This window comes from Agelaius phoeniceus, chromosome 12 (assembly GCF_051311805.1).
Source record: "Agelaius phoeniceus isolate bAgePho1 chromosome 12, bAgePho1.hap1, whole genome shotgun sequence".
Lineage (NCBI taxonomy): Eukaryota > Metazoa > Chordata > Aves > Passeriformes > Icteridae > Agelaius > Agelaius phoeniceus.
Genome location: NC_135276.1, coordinates 10,575,817 through 10,592,875, shown reverse-complemented (window position 1 = coordinate 10,592,875; position 17,059 = coordinate 10,575,817). Strand labels below are relative to the sequence as shown.

At 38.1% G+C, this 17,059-nt stretch overlaps 1 long non-coding RNA gene across 1 annotated transcript in view; it reads left to right on the top strand.

Annotated features, from left to right (window-relative positions):
• The window catches only part of LOC143695117 (uncharacterized), a 163,447-nt gene that overhangs the window by 131,907 nt on the left and 14,481 nt on the right, over positions 1-17,059 (top strand). The window contains exon 4 of the long non-coding RNA XR_013184055.1: positions 11,425-11,512. This is a non-coding gene — a long non-coding RNA (uncharacterized LOC143695117). The remainder of the gene's footprint in view (positions 1-11,424; positions 11,513-17,059) is intronic.

Sequence of the window (17,059 nt, the reverse complement as noted above, 5' to 3'; positions counted from 1 at the left end):
GACATCACAGAGTTCAATGTCTTCTGTATGGTTTGTTTCCCCACTTAAAAATAATATAGCTCTGAGAATTGAGTGATCTTTGTCCTGTGGTTTGCTTAATATTGTGGGTTTATGTTTTTTCTATTTGTTCAGAACTATTTGTACTTGGATTATTAATCTATAACTAAATGTTGTCCTTTGTGTTCATCTTGCTGACAGTATCTGGAGTCAGACCAAAGCTCTTTTCCTTAAATTGTGCAAAGCATGTTTATTGTCACTTTCTTCTCCATTTATCATCTTTTGGGGATCATATCAAAAGGGGGAAATATTAGCACAGTATTAGTATTAGTACCTGTACTAGTTCCATGTTTTTACAGCCAGCAGATATCCTGCCTAAACCAAGCCTTTATGGGAATTCTGTCTGTCTGTCTGTCTGTCTCTCTCAATGGCAGTGTATCAGACAGAGGATCTGAACTGTCACTTGAGCAATTAGGATTTAACAGGAGCTATGGCCAGTCACTGTCTGACCTCACTCTGTAAATACCAACAAACATTCCTAAGGAAATGTCCTGTCCCACAGGAGCTGCTGGGCAGTGGAGCCACAGGCACTGTGCCATGGCCAGGTCCCTCAGAGGAGGCTTCAGTGCAGTCACACAGCCTGAATGAAGCACTTTGCCTCTTTGCCTCCCAGTGCCTGTGCCTATGGCTGGCTGGAGGGGGAAAATCCTTTTTTCCAGGGAAAACTTCCCCCTGAGTCATTGCTGGAGTCTAAGTTGTGCACAGTCAGGATCACAGGTTCGATCCACCAGAGTTGTACAAGAATTTCAGTCTTAGGATTTGTTTGAAAGTTAGTGCCACCTTTACCTAAAAGGAAGCAAAACAAGCTTGAGGCCATAAGGAAGCTTTTGTTTGGGTCAAAACTTCAGATTCCGATGTTCTGAAAGATTAAACAAATGAAAATGAAAAGAAACTTCTTATCAAAGGTGGATTGAGTTTCCTATCAGCTTCATGGCATGAGGGCTGCATAACTTCTCTGCTGGTACAGTCATTGTGCTCTTGTTAAAAGCAGCCTTAAATGAGACAGTTACAGGATGGGTTTTTGTGTATAGGTAGAGATCTATATGACAAAAAAATATGAGATTCTTAATGATCATGTAGCAGTTTCATGTTAGTGGCTTAGCCTGTTTCCCTTCTCTTTTTCACTATGATGGTGTGTGACAGATGGCATAAAACAGAGCACCTCAGCTTCCTAAAAAAATCAGTTTTGATCATCTGGAAGCAGAAAATGCTGAAAAATAGAGGCTTTGTGCAGAGTTTTCAAACAGTTGTGGGGACACATACATTCTTGTATGTCTGCTTCATTGGCTGCAGGTGTGCCATGCTATTGGTAAGCTTTTTAACCTGGGCAAAATTTCACCTGCTATAAGCAGAATTTTTCTGAGTAATCTGTGCCACCTGATCTTTAAAGGCATTGTATTGAAAAGAAGTGAGGAATTTCTGATGCTGTAGTTGAGATACCCATCTTAGAAATTAACTATAAATGAGCATTAATCTATGCCATTGTATATGTTGAAAGTTCTCTATGGGTAGAAATTCTGCGTGTACTTTTTCCCAATTGTTGTCATTGTGAAAGACTGTGGACCAATTCTCTTTGAATGAATCTTTTTGTCCATGTATTTATCTTCAAGTGTATAAATAATCAGTTTTAAAAACATGTTCCCATTCACATCCTATTACAAATTTGAGGGAAAATATAAAAAATTTACCTGCTCACATTAAAGTTAATAAAGTTGGAGACTTCCTTCATTGTAAATTACCAAGAAAATAACTTGAAGTGAGGAAGTTTGCTGACTACATCAAAATCTTCCTAATCATAACTTATAATTATAATCATAATCCTTATCATAACATCTTTTAAAGAGTGGACTCCTAGATGGTGTGTACAGCACCACAAATATACAAAGGAACAAGAAATAAAAATGCCAAAGTTTCTCTTCCTCTCCTCTTTCATACTTGCATAATTTACGAGTAAGGTTTGGTTCTGAAACTTGTTGAAGACTGATGAGTTCAGCAGTTTTTAAGAACCCTGTATTTAATGTCTGGCAAAATGTATATTTACATTAATATTCACCAGTGTGTACACACCAGGTCAAATCCCTGAGTCTTACAAAACATGATATGAATGGTAATTTTTATTTCAGTAACAGAATTAGAAATTATTCCAAAGATGCTGCTAGGCAGGGGGGAACAAGTGTGTGAAAAGAGAGGAAGCTTTAGTTAGTACTTTTACAATAAAATTTTCAATGTAAGTTTAAAAGTTGCATCAGAGAGTTAAGCAAAATCTCATTATTTTAGATCAACTTATGACAGATTTTCAAATTAATGGCATTCATAAATAAGTGGGAGATAGGACCCAAAAGTAAGAGGGTATTTTATCTGGTGATTATATATTTATGCTGACCTGGACCAAGTGTATTTCCATCTGCTTACAGTTCTAGTAACTATTTGGTCCTGTTCTTGAGACAAATGCAGCCTGATTGCTCTAAAACAAATACACTGGATTTGAGCTGTATAAATATAATTCAGAACATAGCTTGTTATCTAATAATACAATAACAAGCAACAATACAATAATGCTTAAGATGAATGAATATTCATCCAAAATATTACAAAAGCCCTTATTTTTTCGAACAGAAGTGGTTGCCTTAAATTGCACTGCTAATAGGACTGCACAAACCTTTTGAATTCATTTAGTTTCTCTGAAAGAGTTAATTTCTAATTATTTTATTAGCAATGCAACAAGCTAATGAAAATGGAAGCTTGTACAGCTTCATAGCCAAGGCCTTCCTGACGTGCTCGGAGCCCTTTAGTTCTGCTGTTGTTCCTGTGTAAGAATCAATACCACAGGCAGCAATTATGTGGTGTTGTTTTTTGGCTAAAATTCCCACACATCTGGGATAAACAGATATTCTATTCGAACTTCCTCTGTTAACTCCACCAGTTTCCATGGAATGACTCTCTATATGCTTGTTAAGTAAATGATTGTTATAAGACTATGGAGACATGGTCGATCAAATTAACCCCTTTTGTCCAGCCTCCAAAATGGTTCCCTTCATTTGCCTAAATTCAGCTGCTTTGGGGAATTTTTTCAAGCTTGAAGGACTCTCTGGATTCATCACATTAGCAAACTGTAACCTGAGAAGAGGGTCTTTGGAACAGCAGGACTTCTTTGGCCCCCAATTGTTTTGCTAATCAAGATTATTGCCACTATTGAGATGTGGAAAGATAGCCTAGCTGACAAAATTTGTCAGCTTCCCATGAAATAGTTCTGTCAGTTTAGTCAGGGTGCCGGCTAATATTAACATATAAATGAAGTCTCTCCCCCTCACCCCTTAATAGATGCAGAGAAAATATAAACACACACACAAAAAACCCCTCTGTGCTTAAATCAAACAAGCTTCTTTTCTCAGCTCTAGCCCATGTCCCTGGAAATCCTGTGAGTAGTGGAGCTAAAGGGAGGGGGGAGGGAAGCAGAATTTGCACAAAACTACTTTTAAGCCATAAAGCAGCAAAGCCCCACTCCCCGCTGATAGCAACAGGAGATTGATTACGCCTGCAAAAGTACAAATGGTTGCCTGAATGCAAGTGGCAGACCTCCAAAGCAGTGCACTCTATGTGCTGGTTTTACATTTTATAGCGGGGGGCTTGGATACCGAGTGGAAGAGCGGAGCAGGGCTGTGGAAGGATGGTTATCTCTGCCCAGGGTCAGGGCTGGGAACTGGGATACCCAGCGGAAGAGTGGAGCAGAGCTATGGGAGAGCAGAGCAGGGCTGTGGAAGCTGTGGTTATCCATCTCTGCCCGGGGTCAGGGCTGGGGACTGGGATACTGAGTGGAAGAGCAGAGCAGAGCTGTGGAAGCTGTGGTTACCCATCTCTGCCCAGGGTCAGGGCTGGGGACTGGGATACCCAGCGGAAGAGTGGAGCAGAGCTATGGAAGAGCAGAGCAGGGCTGTGGAAGCTGTGGTTATCCATCTCTGCCCAGGGTCAGGACTGGGATACCAAGTGGAAGAGCAGACAGGGCTGTGGAAGCTGTGGTTATCCATCTCTACCCAGGGGCAGGGGACTGGATACTGAGTGGAAGAGCAGGGCAGGGCTGTTTTGGACATCTCTGCCCAGGGTCAGGGCTGGCAGCATGGCCCCGGCGCTGCCATCGGCCCCGGAGCCCCACAGCCCAGCCCTCAGCACCTGTTTTCTGCCTTTCACTCTGTTTTCTCATAATCAGAATACATATTGTATTTTCCAGCTGACCTACAAGGTGGTATAATCTAATGCTCTTTCACCCACTTACACAAATTTTGCCTTACTTTGTCAAAGGCAAATGCCTTGCATCATTCTGGCGGCAACCCTTTCAAAGCCCAGCTGTAGCCAGATTATGGAAAAGTAATTCAAACTTATGCTCATTTTAATTGTAAATGGATCTACTGAAAGTTCTCTTAATCTTTTAGCCTGATTTAAATATAAATAAATTAATATCTCGTGATATTTGTAATCTGCAAATCAGCAATATTGGCCTTTTGGTACTAAATTAGCCTTTGAATGGCAACTGTGCAGCAGCTTTGTGTAGTTAGTGTAGGCATCGGAGATGACTCTTCTAGCAAGTTTAATAGGCTTTGCAAAGCATAGCTTTAAATAGAAGAAATCCTTCAATCATGGTTTGTTCTTGCTTTATGAGAAACAATCAGATTATTCCTTTGTGCTGGGCTGTGACAATACTCTAAAGCATGAATGAAAACTGGAATATATGTTCCCCCAGTGGATTACACCAGCCTTCTTGATCATTGGGCTAACATGAAAAATAGATTTAATGTGTAAAATGTCTGTCACTGAAGAGAATATTAAGAAAATTACTTGGAAGCATTTTGGAGAACTTCAGAAGCAATGAGTTAATGACAAAGCACAGCATTTGTTAAGAAGTTCAAGCCTATCATTCCTAAAGAGTTCCAGGCAAATAGCTAAGGTCCCTGCTTCATTATTTCAGAAGATGTCATACAGAATTGATTTCATCTTCTCTGAAGTGAAATATTGTGTAAAATATTGCATCAGTTGCCCAGAATGTGGAGCTAAAGAAGCATAATCTAAAGAGTTCCACTGGTGCATCTTGCCCTGAGTTAATGCAGTATTTGTGCTCCTACCTTTGATCTGAACCTTCTGAAAAAAAAAAAACAAACTGGGAGGCACAATATTAAGCACTGTTGGCAATAAGAAAGAGTTCACAATAATAATGTAAAAAATTATAAATCTCTTGGTTAAAATCTGCTTAGAATTCTGATTTCAGAATCTTTGTGAATTTTCTGGATTTCATTTCCAGCTCAGTAAAGTTTGCCTTCATTGAATCCTGCTCCCTCCTGTGACCTGACTTCTCTGCTGGAGAGTGTGAGATGGGGGAAGGCTAAAGGATCTTACTGCCCACCATGCTGTGTGTGGATGTTTTTATACACATTAAAGGAGTAGTCTTTCTCCCAGGGAGTTTACAGTCTGGAACAGCTTTTAATTATCTGCTATAGCATCAGTTCATCCAAACTTAGATATTCTAAAGTTTAAGTTCATCCAGCTCTAGAGCCTCTTGCATTCTGGCTTCTGTTATGAGCATCAAGTCTGAAACTTCCTAGGTACCTTTAAATAGTTAAAGGAGTAATATTGGCAGAGAGGAGTCAGTCTTCAGCTGAGCTGTCTTTCAGGCCAGTGCTATCCAGAACTCATGTAAAGTTTCCAGGAGTCAGCAAGACACACTTGGCCATATGCTTTGAAACCTCAATTTACTGTGTATAACTTATTTTCATGTTTGTTTCTGATCACACTGCTTTATTTTGGACCTGCACACCATGTCAGGTGTATAGTTCCTCTCAGAAAAAGAAGTCCTGCCCAAAGGCCAGGGTGTGGAGCTTTCTCCACTGCAGCGATTGCCCAGCTTGTGAACTTGCCTTGGAAAGGGAGTGGGTGCTGCTCATAATGGAGCCCTTCATACCTCGAGAGAGCAGCCACAGCTGCCTCACACTCCAGTGCACACAAACAAAACACCTGCTTCAACCAGAAAAACCAGTAAGCACTGAGACTGGGTATGTGGTGGATGGTGTTCAGGCTTTCTCTTTTATCTCTTTGGAAATGCTATAACTTATTTTTCAGCATTGTGGTAATTTTTTTTTTAAATTGTGTAGTTTCATTTATTTATAGAACGATTTTTTTTCTTCTCTTTTTGAGATATGTTAAAAACTACTGCTAATATTTTGCTTTTTGTCATGAGTAAAGACAAACCTCCTTAAGTTTGGTCTGGCTAAGTGTCCTGCAAACCTGGCTACCCAGATTTTAGACTGACTTCAAACTGTATCACTTTAACTTCAGTACAAGCAGCCTTTCATTCTTACCTATCCTTTTTCCAGGTATTGGACAGGTGCTGAATTCTGCTTAATTAGCTGGTTTTCTCTTGCATGTTGTTGATATATGGATAGATGTAGATATATTTCTTTCAAGCAGTAACAGCATTTCATTGGTAGAATTGAAGGGTGTAACATCAAGGATCTTTGTAAGGCAAATGACATTTTGACATTCTAATTTTAGCTATCCCTTTCAATGTCTCTGACTGAGAGACAGAAATGGCTCTCCAGGAATGGCAGAAAGATAAGTAACTCCACTGAAAATAACTATATAACACTGATTAAAAGATGATGAACTTATATCTCAAGATTACCAATAAGATTCTGTAACTTCTCACTTTGTGTTTTGCTCAGATTCATCCTCATTTCTGACAGATTTCCCTTGTTTTCAGCTGAAATGCCCGTCAGTGCAGGGAAGCTCTCCATAATGGCTGTTGTCAAATGGCAGCTGTTATCATTTGCACTTTGTTATACAAATTTATCATCTCCATCAGTTCATAATAAGCCTGACTGATGCCATAAAACCCTATAATGCCAGCAACAATAATTGTCATTCTACTTGGATGTTGTAGAAGAGAGATTAAGGATTTAATGTTTACATTTTAAATGAAATAGTCTTTCACCATTATGGGTGGTCTCCTTCAGTTACAGTATAGTAACACTGCCCAACACTACTGCCTGAACTGAACATGAAAAAAAATATCCTCAGTGCTGTCAGCCTTTAAATGTTCTAAGTTGAATATGCACATAGAGCATACATTAAACAAAATAAAATTCAGCTTCCCTTTTTTATTTTTAGTTTTGCCCTAACTTTTATTGGACTGGCTAATTCTATGTAATAAGCATAACTATTTTATTTAACCAGGGGAAATGAGTGGGAACAAGTTCTGACTGACAATGGCTCTCTGCTGGAACCCAGAGAAGCAAATGCAAGCAATGCAGTAAGGAAGATCAAACTTGTTACACTGCTGATATTCTAAGAGTTTGAACTCGGACTCCCTGCTGACCTCAATTTTACAATGATAATCATTTCCTAAAATGTCTTCATTTTGTAAATGAAGCTGTACCTCCCTCTGAAGCGGGGGTTTGCAAAGATTAAACCATTTACATTTCAAAGGCTTCATTTTTTTGCCAGTGTGAGAAATACTCAAGCAGGAAAATGAGTGCTCCTTTTAATTTTTGAAAGCTGGGAGAGCATTCATAGTGAAAATAATCACAGCCTATTACAGCAGCCGTGCTTGCCCATTCCCACTTCAAAAGGATGAGCCTATCTTTTCCCCGCCCAGCAGTGAATGACCACTTAAAGGAGTGATGGCTTATTAATACTATGACTCAGCCACTTCTCGATAAGGAGAACAATGAGGGGTCAAAGCTTGAGCATCCCTTACAGGAATTAATGAGAACATGTTGCTGGTAATTTGGTCTTTTGGAGATTACATTTAAATTAAAAGGTTCTTATGTCAGGCTTAGTGGTGAGACTGGTGTTGTCACTATTTGAAATCCAGAGACTGCATTTTTGTCCTTTCTACCTGTATAATTTCATTGACTTTATCAAAGTTGCCTTGGGGGCTGGATTCCATTTAAAAAAACAAAATCAGAGAAACTGGTAAAACAAAACTTTGAGGAAGTTCTCCAGAAGTAACCCCCCAAAACTGCACACGTTTATTTGGGCCTAGTGTTGTTTTCAGTGTCAGGATATATAATTACAAAAACAATTAAATGCACATATCTGGGATGTGTTGCATCAACATTTCTGCATAAGACCTGGAACCAATTCATTGCCAAACAATGTTTACTCTGAAATTGCATGGAAAACAATTTACCAGGCAGTGTTTGTGCAAATGTGGGGGCCTTTTCTTTGGTTCCTCATCCTTCTTTCCATTAAAGACTTAGCACTTGGGATGTCTGGTTTTATTCTTAACTTTTATTTTTATATTTTGTAATCGATATTGAAACTGTTGTTAACAAAGTCACAAAGCACAATGGTGGGATCAAAGCTGCTTAAAGGAGTTAAGTTGCTTATATTGTTGTGTGTTATTAACTTCAGCAAAAAAAAAAAGATCCAACCTACAGCTTTTCTATTATCTGTTCCTTGAAGTTATGAAAATACTGCATTTAGCATCTTTTCTGACCTGAAACTAATGCAAAGATGGATTCTAGGTGAGATTACAAATATAAACCAGCATTCATTGTGCTACTTAGTGCATTGTGTACTAACTAATGCACATTGCATTTTCAAGGAGCTTTGAAAAGGTGAGAGTCAACTATTTATAAACATTTCAGATGTAATTCTAAGGGAAACTAATAATTCAGCTGTTTTCTCATTGTGCAATGGTATTTAAAATGTAGAAAATTTGACAAATTATTATAAAAATAGGGAAATCATAAACATGAGAATTTTTGTGGTCTTGATATGGGTTTTTTTCTGATGTATCTAGAAGTCATATAATAATTTTCCTTTTTTTATCTTTTTATCTATAGTAGGATGATCTTACTCTATCTGATGGAGAATTACAAATCCTAAGAGATATAAAACTGATACCATGCTATAAGAAAAGTAAATATAGTTGTTCTGAAATTAGTTGAAAAACTTATGAAGTATTAATGGAAAAATATTCACCTACAATACCAATCCATAGTTAAGATTATCTGTTCCATGCAAAAAAATATTTAGACTTGCACTGGAAAAAAAAAGAACTGGTTCTAGTGCAACTATACAAAATGTTGAATGCAGTCCTAATCAATCTTCCTCATCAGGCATTAGTTCAACTCGTGCGTGATTCTTGGGGAAATAAAATGTCATTTTGAGCAACAGCATCACCAGATTAGGAACTCAGAAGGTGGAGGGAGGCTAAATCCTTATGGTAGTACCATGAGAACAAATGACACAATGGGAAAGACAAGGGACTCCTTCCCTTGTCTTTAAAGATGCCTAAAAAAACATTTTAAAAAATGTGTATTGCAAATGAGGTCTTTTTGTATCTTGTTCCCCCGTTTTTTATTAAAACAGAGTTTTTGGGTGGCTGAGATCGTTTCTATTTTACCAGGCTGAGAAGATCCCTTGATTTTGTGGTCAGCCTTTGCTGACATCTGTGGGATGTTCAAGATGCACTTGTTGGGTGCTTACAGGGACTGTGTAACTCACTTTTCAGAGGACCTCTGTGCCTTCTGGGCCCTTAAGGAATCAGAAGCCTTCCAGATCCTCTATCATGACCCTTGCTGGGGCCCCAGTGGTTGTGTTTGTCCTTTATTTGGCCAGTTAACCATTGATTACTCTGAGCCTACTCATGATGCAGTAGCCTTGTGCATATTGCTCTTGCCAGAGGCGATGAAACTCGTCCCATTTGGAAATATAGAATGTGACTACTCTTTAATCAGGAGAATATTTCATGGCTTGCAGTCTGAAACTGCCTCTCTTTGCTGTTCAATAACTTTATAAAAGAGTGTGATGCAGAGCAATGAGGAGGGGTTGTAAAGAGAGGGGATGAGTGGAGAGCCCAGTTTGGCTGGTGCCAAGGAGAGGGGCTGGCAGCCCCAGCACTGGGCACTGGGAAGCTGGAGCTGCCTGGAACTGCTGCCAGCCAGAGCCTCCCTGGGGGTGGCTGGCTTGGTGCAGGGGACTCTTGTTTTGTGACTAGTGACTGACTTATTGTTCCTGAGAAGAGTGGCAACAAGCCAAGTAAAAGCCCTTTTTGTCCTTTACTCCCAACAGGGGACTTGGTAATGGTTTGTCATGTGCCTGGGCATAATCCAGGCAAAGTCCCCATATGCAATTAAAATAGATTTTGCTACTGTATGTGTTTCTTAGGAAGTGGCACTCCAAGTTACGGGTACTGCTCATTCTTTTATTTAATGTTTTTGTCTGATTTCAATGCTTAATTTTCTTGGGGATTGTTTTTTGTCTTTTAATCAATACTCATTTTTCAGTATCAACACTCCTTTAAATAATTCCAGTTTGTACATTACATAGAAGAGATATTATTTATAAACAGTAATATCTATGAGTAACCATCTTTCCTTAATGTAAATTCCAATATATGTCATGATCAAAAATATCCAAAGTATAGGTTTACCATTTAATAAAAATATTACTAGCACTTAAATCTCACAAATATATTATATCCCTTTTGAGCTGTATTCACAGTAGTCTGTCATCATTGGTTTTTATGTCCTCATAGCCTTACTTAGACTTTTATTTGTAATTTTAAAGATTATTATTATTATTCACTTTTAACATACTTGAATGTAATAGACCTAATGGTACTGGAAAATCAATCTTGGTTGTTTCTCGTAGCTGTTGTGCAGTTTTATGCCATTTTCCACAGTTTGAATACTGTGGACTATAGCTATCTTAGATGATCATGATAGATACGTGGCAGGCAGAGTCTCACAATTTTTCACATTGAGTAGTAGTTCTCCAGGAGATTATTTCTATGAAATTCAGTGAACATTACGGGAAACAAGGGGCTGGGCAATGCACTTTAGCTACCTTTGCTCATGACAAATCTATGTTTTGTAAGGCAATAGTAAGAATCATTTGAGAAAAAAAAGTCTTTTGACAGAAAATACAATCTCATTAAAACCAGAGAGGTTCATACAACACTCTTAAGTTATAAAAATATAACTTTTTGAGGAAAAAACAGATAATTGCATCCAGATTATGGTGATTTGTCTAATGTTTTTGTTTCTGCACTCGAATATGAAATGTTGAGATTGTGCCCTCCTATGTGAAAGCACATTTGGAATTTCAGCTCCAGTAAATATTTCTACAGTACCATAGAAACATTTCTGCAATAATTCTATGCTATCTCTGCATAACTGTGAAATTCTACATTAAAATCTTAATGGGAGTAGTTGAGAAAATTGATACGGAAGGTGTCTTGGAGGGGGTTAGAAAATTCACTGAGAATCTGCAAGGCAGGAGGATGCTGCCACGTCTCTATGACTGATTAGGCCATATTAGATACTTGTTTTTTCATCAAAACCTTAAACCATTCCTTTTTCTCTTGTGCAGCTGTAAGGGCAGAACTGATTGGATGTGAGACACAGTGGGTAAGAGGAAAGTGGCACTCAATTCTGCCTTTTCAAAGAGTATCCCAATTGTAAGTATCCTCAGTAGTTATTTATTTCTTGCATTTTTAACAGATCAAGTAGCCTTGCTGTGTAATGCCATTGCTGTGCACCTGATGCAAGGTAGTGCAGGAGTTATCTCTTATTCTGTGGTGGGAAGACTCTGGATCTTATCCAGATTGCTTAACAAAACACTTTCATTAATGAAACAGTGCTGGCCATGACAAAGTCAGCTGTATTCATGTGTTAATTACAGTAGCTCTCAAATTCTTCATGTTTATTCAGGACTGGCTCTTTCCTAATATTAGAAGTACCATAGCTCCCAAAAGCATTTCTTAGCATTTCTCTTATGAGTAACTCTGAAACACTCCAACACTTTCTGTTTATTTAGTTTTGTATCTTGGAGGTCCTGATTCCCCAGCTGAAATATTTAACAGGGAAACATCTGGGAGTGGTTTATTGATGAAATGTGCATAGTCTAGGAGGTAGTGCCAGATTCAGTGGGAATCCCAGTCTGACCTGGGGCTCTCTGAAAGTGCTCCATGAAATGGTCTGAGAGCAAGGCCCAGCACAAAGTGGAATAATTTAGGCCCACTTGCCTATGTAAAATTCCTGCATAAATGATTATATTTCTCTTGATGCAGAGAGAAATGCAACATACTCTCAGTTGTTATCTGATAGTGAACCCTCTTCTAGAACACACGCCAGTTTGATTGTGGGACATTTAGTCCAGGTGGAATTTCTCCAACTAGCTGGAGTTAAAATGTTGCCAGGGTTGTGTCCTGTATGTAAAAAGAGGTCCTGCTGGAGACTTTATTCTCAAAAATTTATTTTTATTTTTAAACAACTGGCATTTCTGAGAAATTGTGTAAAATGTTTCAAGATAAAAGAACGTTAAATATAGCTAGAAATAAGAGAGCCATATGTTTTGAAACCATGCACTTAACCCTGGAACTCAACAAGATTTCCCATTTTAAATAAAAAATTTAACTTCCTGGAAAGATAAAGTTCATTCATCTTGAGGGTAGCCTAGAAAAAAATAGGGAAACGTGATCCATGAAGAAGCCCTTCACTAAGATAAGTATCTTTGACATTTGGGAAAAGAAATAATATAATGTGTAAAAATAAGATGGGTCATATCCATTCCTAAAAAAACTCTGCTGTTATAGTTGTACATCAAAGTAGGAGTAGGGTTATTTTCTGAGTGGTTTTTTTGGCTAACAAGTACAGTATCTTACAAAACCATTGCCAGAAACATAAAATCTTTTTCAATGGGAAAGAAATGCACCAATTTAGCACTCCTATTTGAAACATTATGCAGAACACAGGCTGTTCTAAGTTCAATGCAAGTGTTACGTAAATATACTATTAAAAGTTTGGTCTACTAGAAGAAATTCATCTGGTTGGTTCTAAATCATATTGATAAATGTCAACATTTGTGTTTAACACAATATACACATTTGTGCAACCATCATCTCTGTTCAATGGAATTGATTTTATTGCTTGCACAAACCAGGATGAGCTTTCATCCTGGAAAATGTTTTCCAGTAACACAAGGGCAGATCAGGAAATGTGTAAAGTGGATCAGTGCCCAAAATTCTAAGTTATACATCTATTCTTGGAAAAACATGAGGGCATGTAGTCTTAAAAAGAAAGGCATAAATTACAGAACATTAAGTTCATTTGAACCACCATCATATTGAGCTACACCATCAATACAGATCCTCAGTGTATCACACTGCACCATGAAGGGTCTATTTTGAAGGTAGCTGCCTGGACATACACAGGATGGGGGCAGTGAGTGCCAATGGAATAGATTTGTCAGCTTCCCCAGGGATTTTGCTGACTTCCACAGGGGGCTCCATGAATAGTCTCTGTGTCAGCACCAGAGGGTGTTTAATCTTCACTGGAGTTTGCTTTCTTCCAAGAGGCATTCAAGTTCTTGCCATTTTGCACTGCATTTGAAAATGTTCTCTAGGCTGAAATCTTACAGGTGTCATTGTAAGGCCCTTGAGGCCCCGGTCCATGGCCCCACCACAGCTCTGCCTGCTCAAAGGCCTTGCTCACCTTCTTTAGGGCACTCCAGATGTGTGTGCAGCCTGCTCAGACCCTGAGAGATGCATTTGGTGTCCAGCCCTTCAGCTGTACCCAATAAGACTTGCTGAGTTTACGTTCCTTTTCCAAGGATGCGCACAGCTGAGCTGTTGACACGCTGACAGTGCCTGCACACAAACTGCTCTGAGGTCCTTTTAGAAATCAGGTTTAGCTTTCCCCATTTGTACTGGCCCTCCACAAACCCCAGTAAAGGGGGAAACATGGAGAAACAGCACGTGGTGCCACTGGTGACAGACTCTGAGAAACAGGGAAAATTTAGGGAATTTAGGGTACAAGAATCTTCAGTAAAACCTGCCCACGTATTTAGAATCATAAATGCCTTTTGGAACAGTGTCATGTTCATTTTACACCTTAAGAGAATCAAACACACCTTTGCTTGTCTCATTAAGAAAAAAAGTAATATTTTTTAATAATATCCAAGGCATTTGTTTCAAACTGCTGGAGAATCAGTGATTAAATAAATGCAATGTGTTTATATGATGAATGCTTTCTCTAGATGTTGCCCTACCTTCTGATGATTGAGTCTAACCCTCTTTAACTACTTTGACAAGATTATTGCCTGAAGTAACTTTTTTAATTAGCATTCTTGTTTGTTTATGTCTAGAGATTGAGGGGGAAAATAGCTAAAAGCTTTGGAACAACTATTGAGTCTGCACTTGCTCTAAGCTGGAAGAAAATAATTTTTAGTATATGTTTAAAATTATATAACACGTTTCAGATGCTGGTTCAAATTACTGTTAAAATGGCATTCAAATCTGGGAGTGTTTCTCACTGGCTTTATCCTTTTAAAAATTTCCACTGTGCTTTTTTTCATCTTTAATTAAATTTCAATTCATTTTATAATAGTAATTAAAGTATTTACAGCAAGAAATTCTATCCATTTGCAAAACGGCAATAAATTGTAACATTTTCACAAACAAACAAACTTCTTAGAAGGCTTGCAAAGTCTTTATCCTGCATTTGTAAGGCATTGAGGGGTAGATTATCAGCTGGTATAAGTCACTGTCATTCACTGGAGTCAGAATAGTAATTTTGATTTACAACAGTTTAGAATTTGGCCAATAATGTAATTAATATAATCAAAACCATGTACAGACACCAGAATAAACAATACCAAACTGTAAGGCAAGTAACCTATCTTACAATGAAAATAAAATAAATGTCCCAGGCTTCTTAAATCACTGTTTCATTACATAGCTTTGCTTTCTATCATCTTTGATCTCCTTCATTTCATTAGAGCAAACTTCTTGTTGGAGGCATGACTGTCTTCCTATGAAACTGATCTCACATTCAGCACTGATATCTAATGACTTGTTCCAGTTTCATCTTTAAGTCTTTTTATACAGCACTTTAAAAAAAAATAAACACAAATTATTACATCATCAGCAGAGGAACATATGGCCCATCCAAAAGTGAGTACACAATAAATATGTTTCTAATAAATACCTTGGTGCTGAGTAAATTTCAGAAGAGAGCAGACAATAAACCACCATTCTGCTATTAATGCCTCCTCTTAGCATGGTAGCAGTTATTACATTAGTTTAATCATAGCCAAGCAGTTGAGGTGCAGTAGCACTGCTTATTACACCAGCCATTATCATCTCCCTGTTTCCTTGGGCTTTCCTCATCTGTTTTGTATTCACTGTATCACTCACATGCATGGCTTGCAAGCTCTCTATGTTGTATAAAAAATGGGTGTATTTACATGTCACAACAGGGACTTGATATATGATTATGGCCTTCAAGTTTTTTCAGGAATAAATACTGATTACAATAGTTTCAGGGCAATGGGGGGAAAAATCATTTAGCCTCAGGATAGAACATTCTGTAAAAATTCTACCTTGTTTAGCTTGCATTGATTTACAGCTGTGTAAAGAAACACAACAGAGAAAGCTTAGAAGAGCATGGCTACTACATACCAATTTTAGCAATTGCTGTCTCCAAAGTAAATTCTACAATGTTATTTTCATAAAGTGATGCCAGTTTATTTGTGGTGTTTGTGAATTCTGAGTATTGGGACAAATTAGGATGTTTTCAGTGGGTTCCCTTATCTATAATAAAAGTAGTGGAAGAGCTGCATTTTGACAAACTCTCTATTTAGGGACAGATTCTTATACATGGAGTCTGGACAAATGAGGCTTCTGCAAGTACACTGTCCCATTACAGCTTTCTAATTAAAGATCAGCTGCAGGAAACAGTAAATTCAAAGCAGTGATGACAATATTAAAACTTCCCAGGGAAAAAGGAGGGTACTGGAGATAAGGATGCAAATATTCTAATAGAAGAAATAGCACTAAATGCTTATGGTGACTCCAAGGCATTGTGCAACTATTCACAGTGGGCTGTAGATGGGAATATGAAAAAGATGAGTGTTCTAACATCAAGGGGTATGAATGACAAACAGATGCTAAACAGACAAATGAGCTATGGCTGAAGGAGGCCAGTGCTGTTGTATGCTGAGGGAAGAGAGAGGAGAGGAAGAGGTGGATAAAAAAAAATATAGCCCCAGAGAAAGCTGAAAACCATGCTGAGAAGTAGTCTGGAGAAGATCACAGGAAACAGCTTATGGAATTAAAAACATTTGGGAAATTACAGCACTTAGGAGGAATTAAATATAAGAAAGTAATGGTCATCTATGGAAATAGAAACTTCAAAAAGGAAGGACTGCAGCACTGAACCTGTAGGAGAAGAGCTAGAAAATCAGTAGATATGATCTCAGCATGAATAAAGAGGGTCATGCTAAGGACCTCATGCAGCAGATTAGTCTCTGGTAAGACCTTTCATGAACAGTTAACAAGAGACTTTGGCAAGAGAGAGCAAGGAAATGTCTGAGAGACAGGAATATCTGACTGAAGTGATGGTCTTACATCAGTCCCATCATGACTGGGAAGAATGTGTATCAGATATAAATAGCAGCTTAATTTATTTCAAGTGGATGCAACTTGTTTTTCACTGATACTTCTTATTGCTAATTTGTTAAAGATGCTGAGATTATATAGATAATTATAAGCATAATTTACAAAGTAATGTAAATTTACAATTACAGTTAAGTAAGAGAAGTACTAAAGGAAGAGACATACTAAAATTGTGCGAATGTATTTTTTATTTTCCTGATGAATTAACCATATTGAAAGTATTATTTTCAGACTCAAACACCCATGTAAGCCAGTGGAAATATTTGTCCTGTGTTTAGATTTAAGAAATGGACCCAAGCATAGATAAGAAAATGAGTTCATAATGAGAACAGATGCTACAGAGACAAAAGATATCTTTAAAAATCGTATATGGCTTAATCCCATAGCCATTTTCTGTGCATTTGGAGTCTAGCTTTTAAAAGAATTTGACAGCTGTTCTGCTCAGCAGTGCAACGTGGCTGATGCAGAAGCTGCAGAACCAATGCTCACCTCCCTGCCTGTGGCAATCAGCTGTCTTTGCCTGGATGTTTGCCAAACCATTCCTGTACC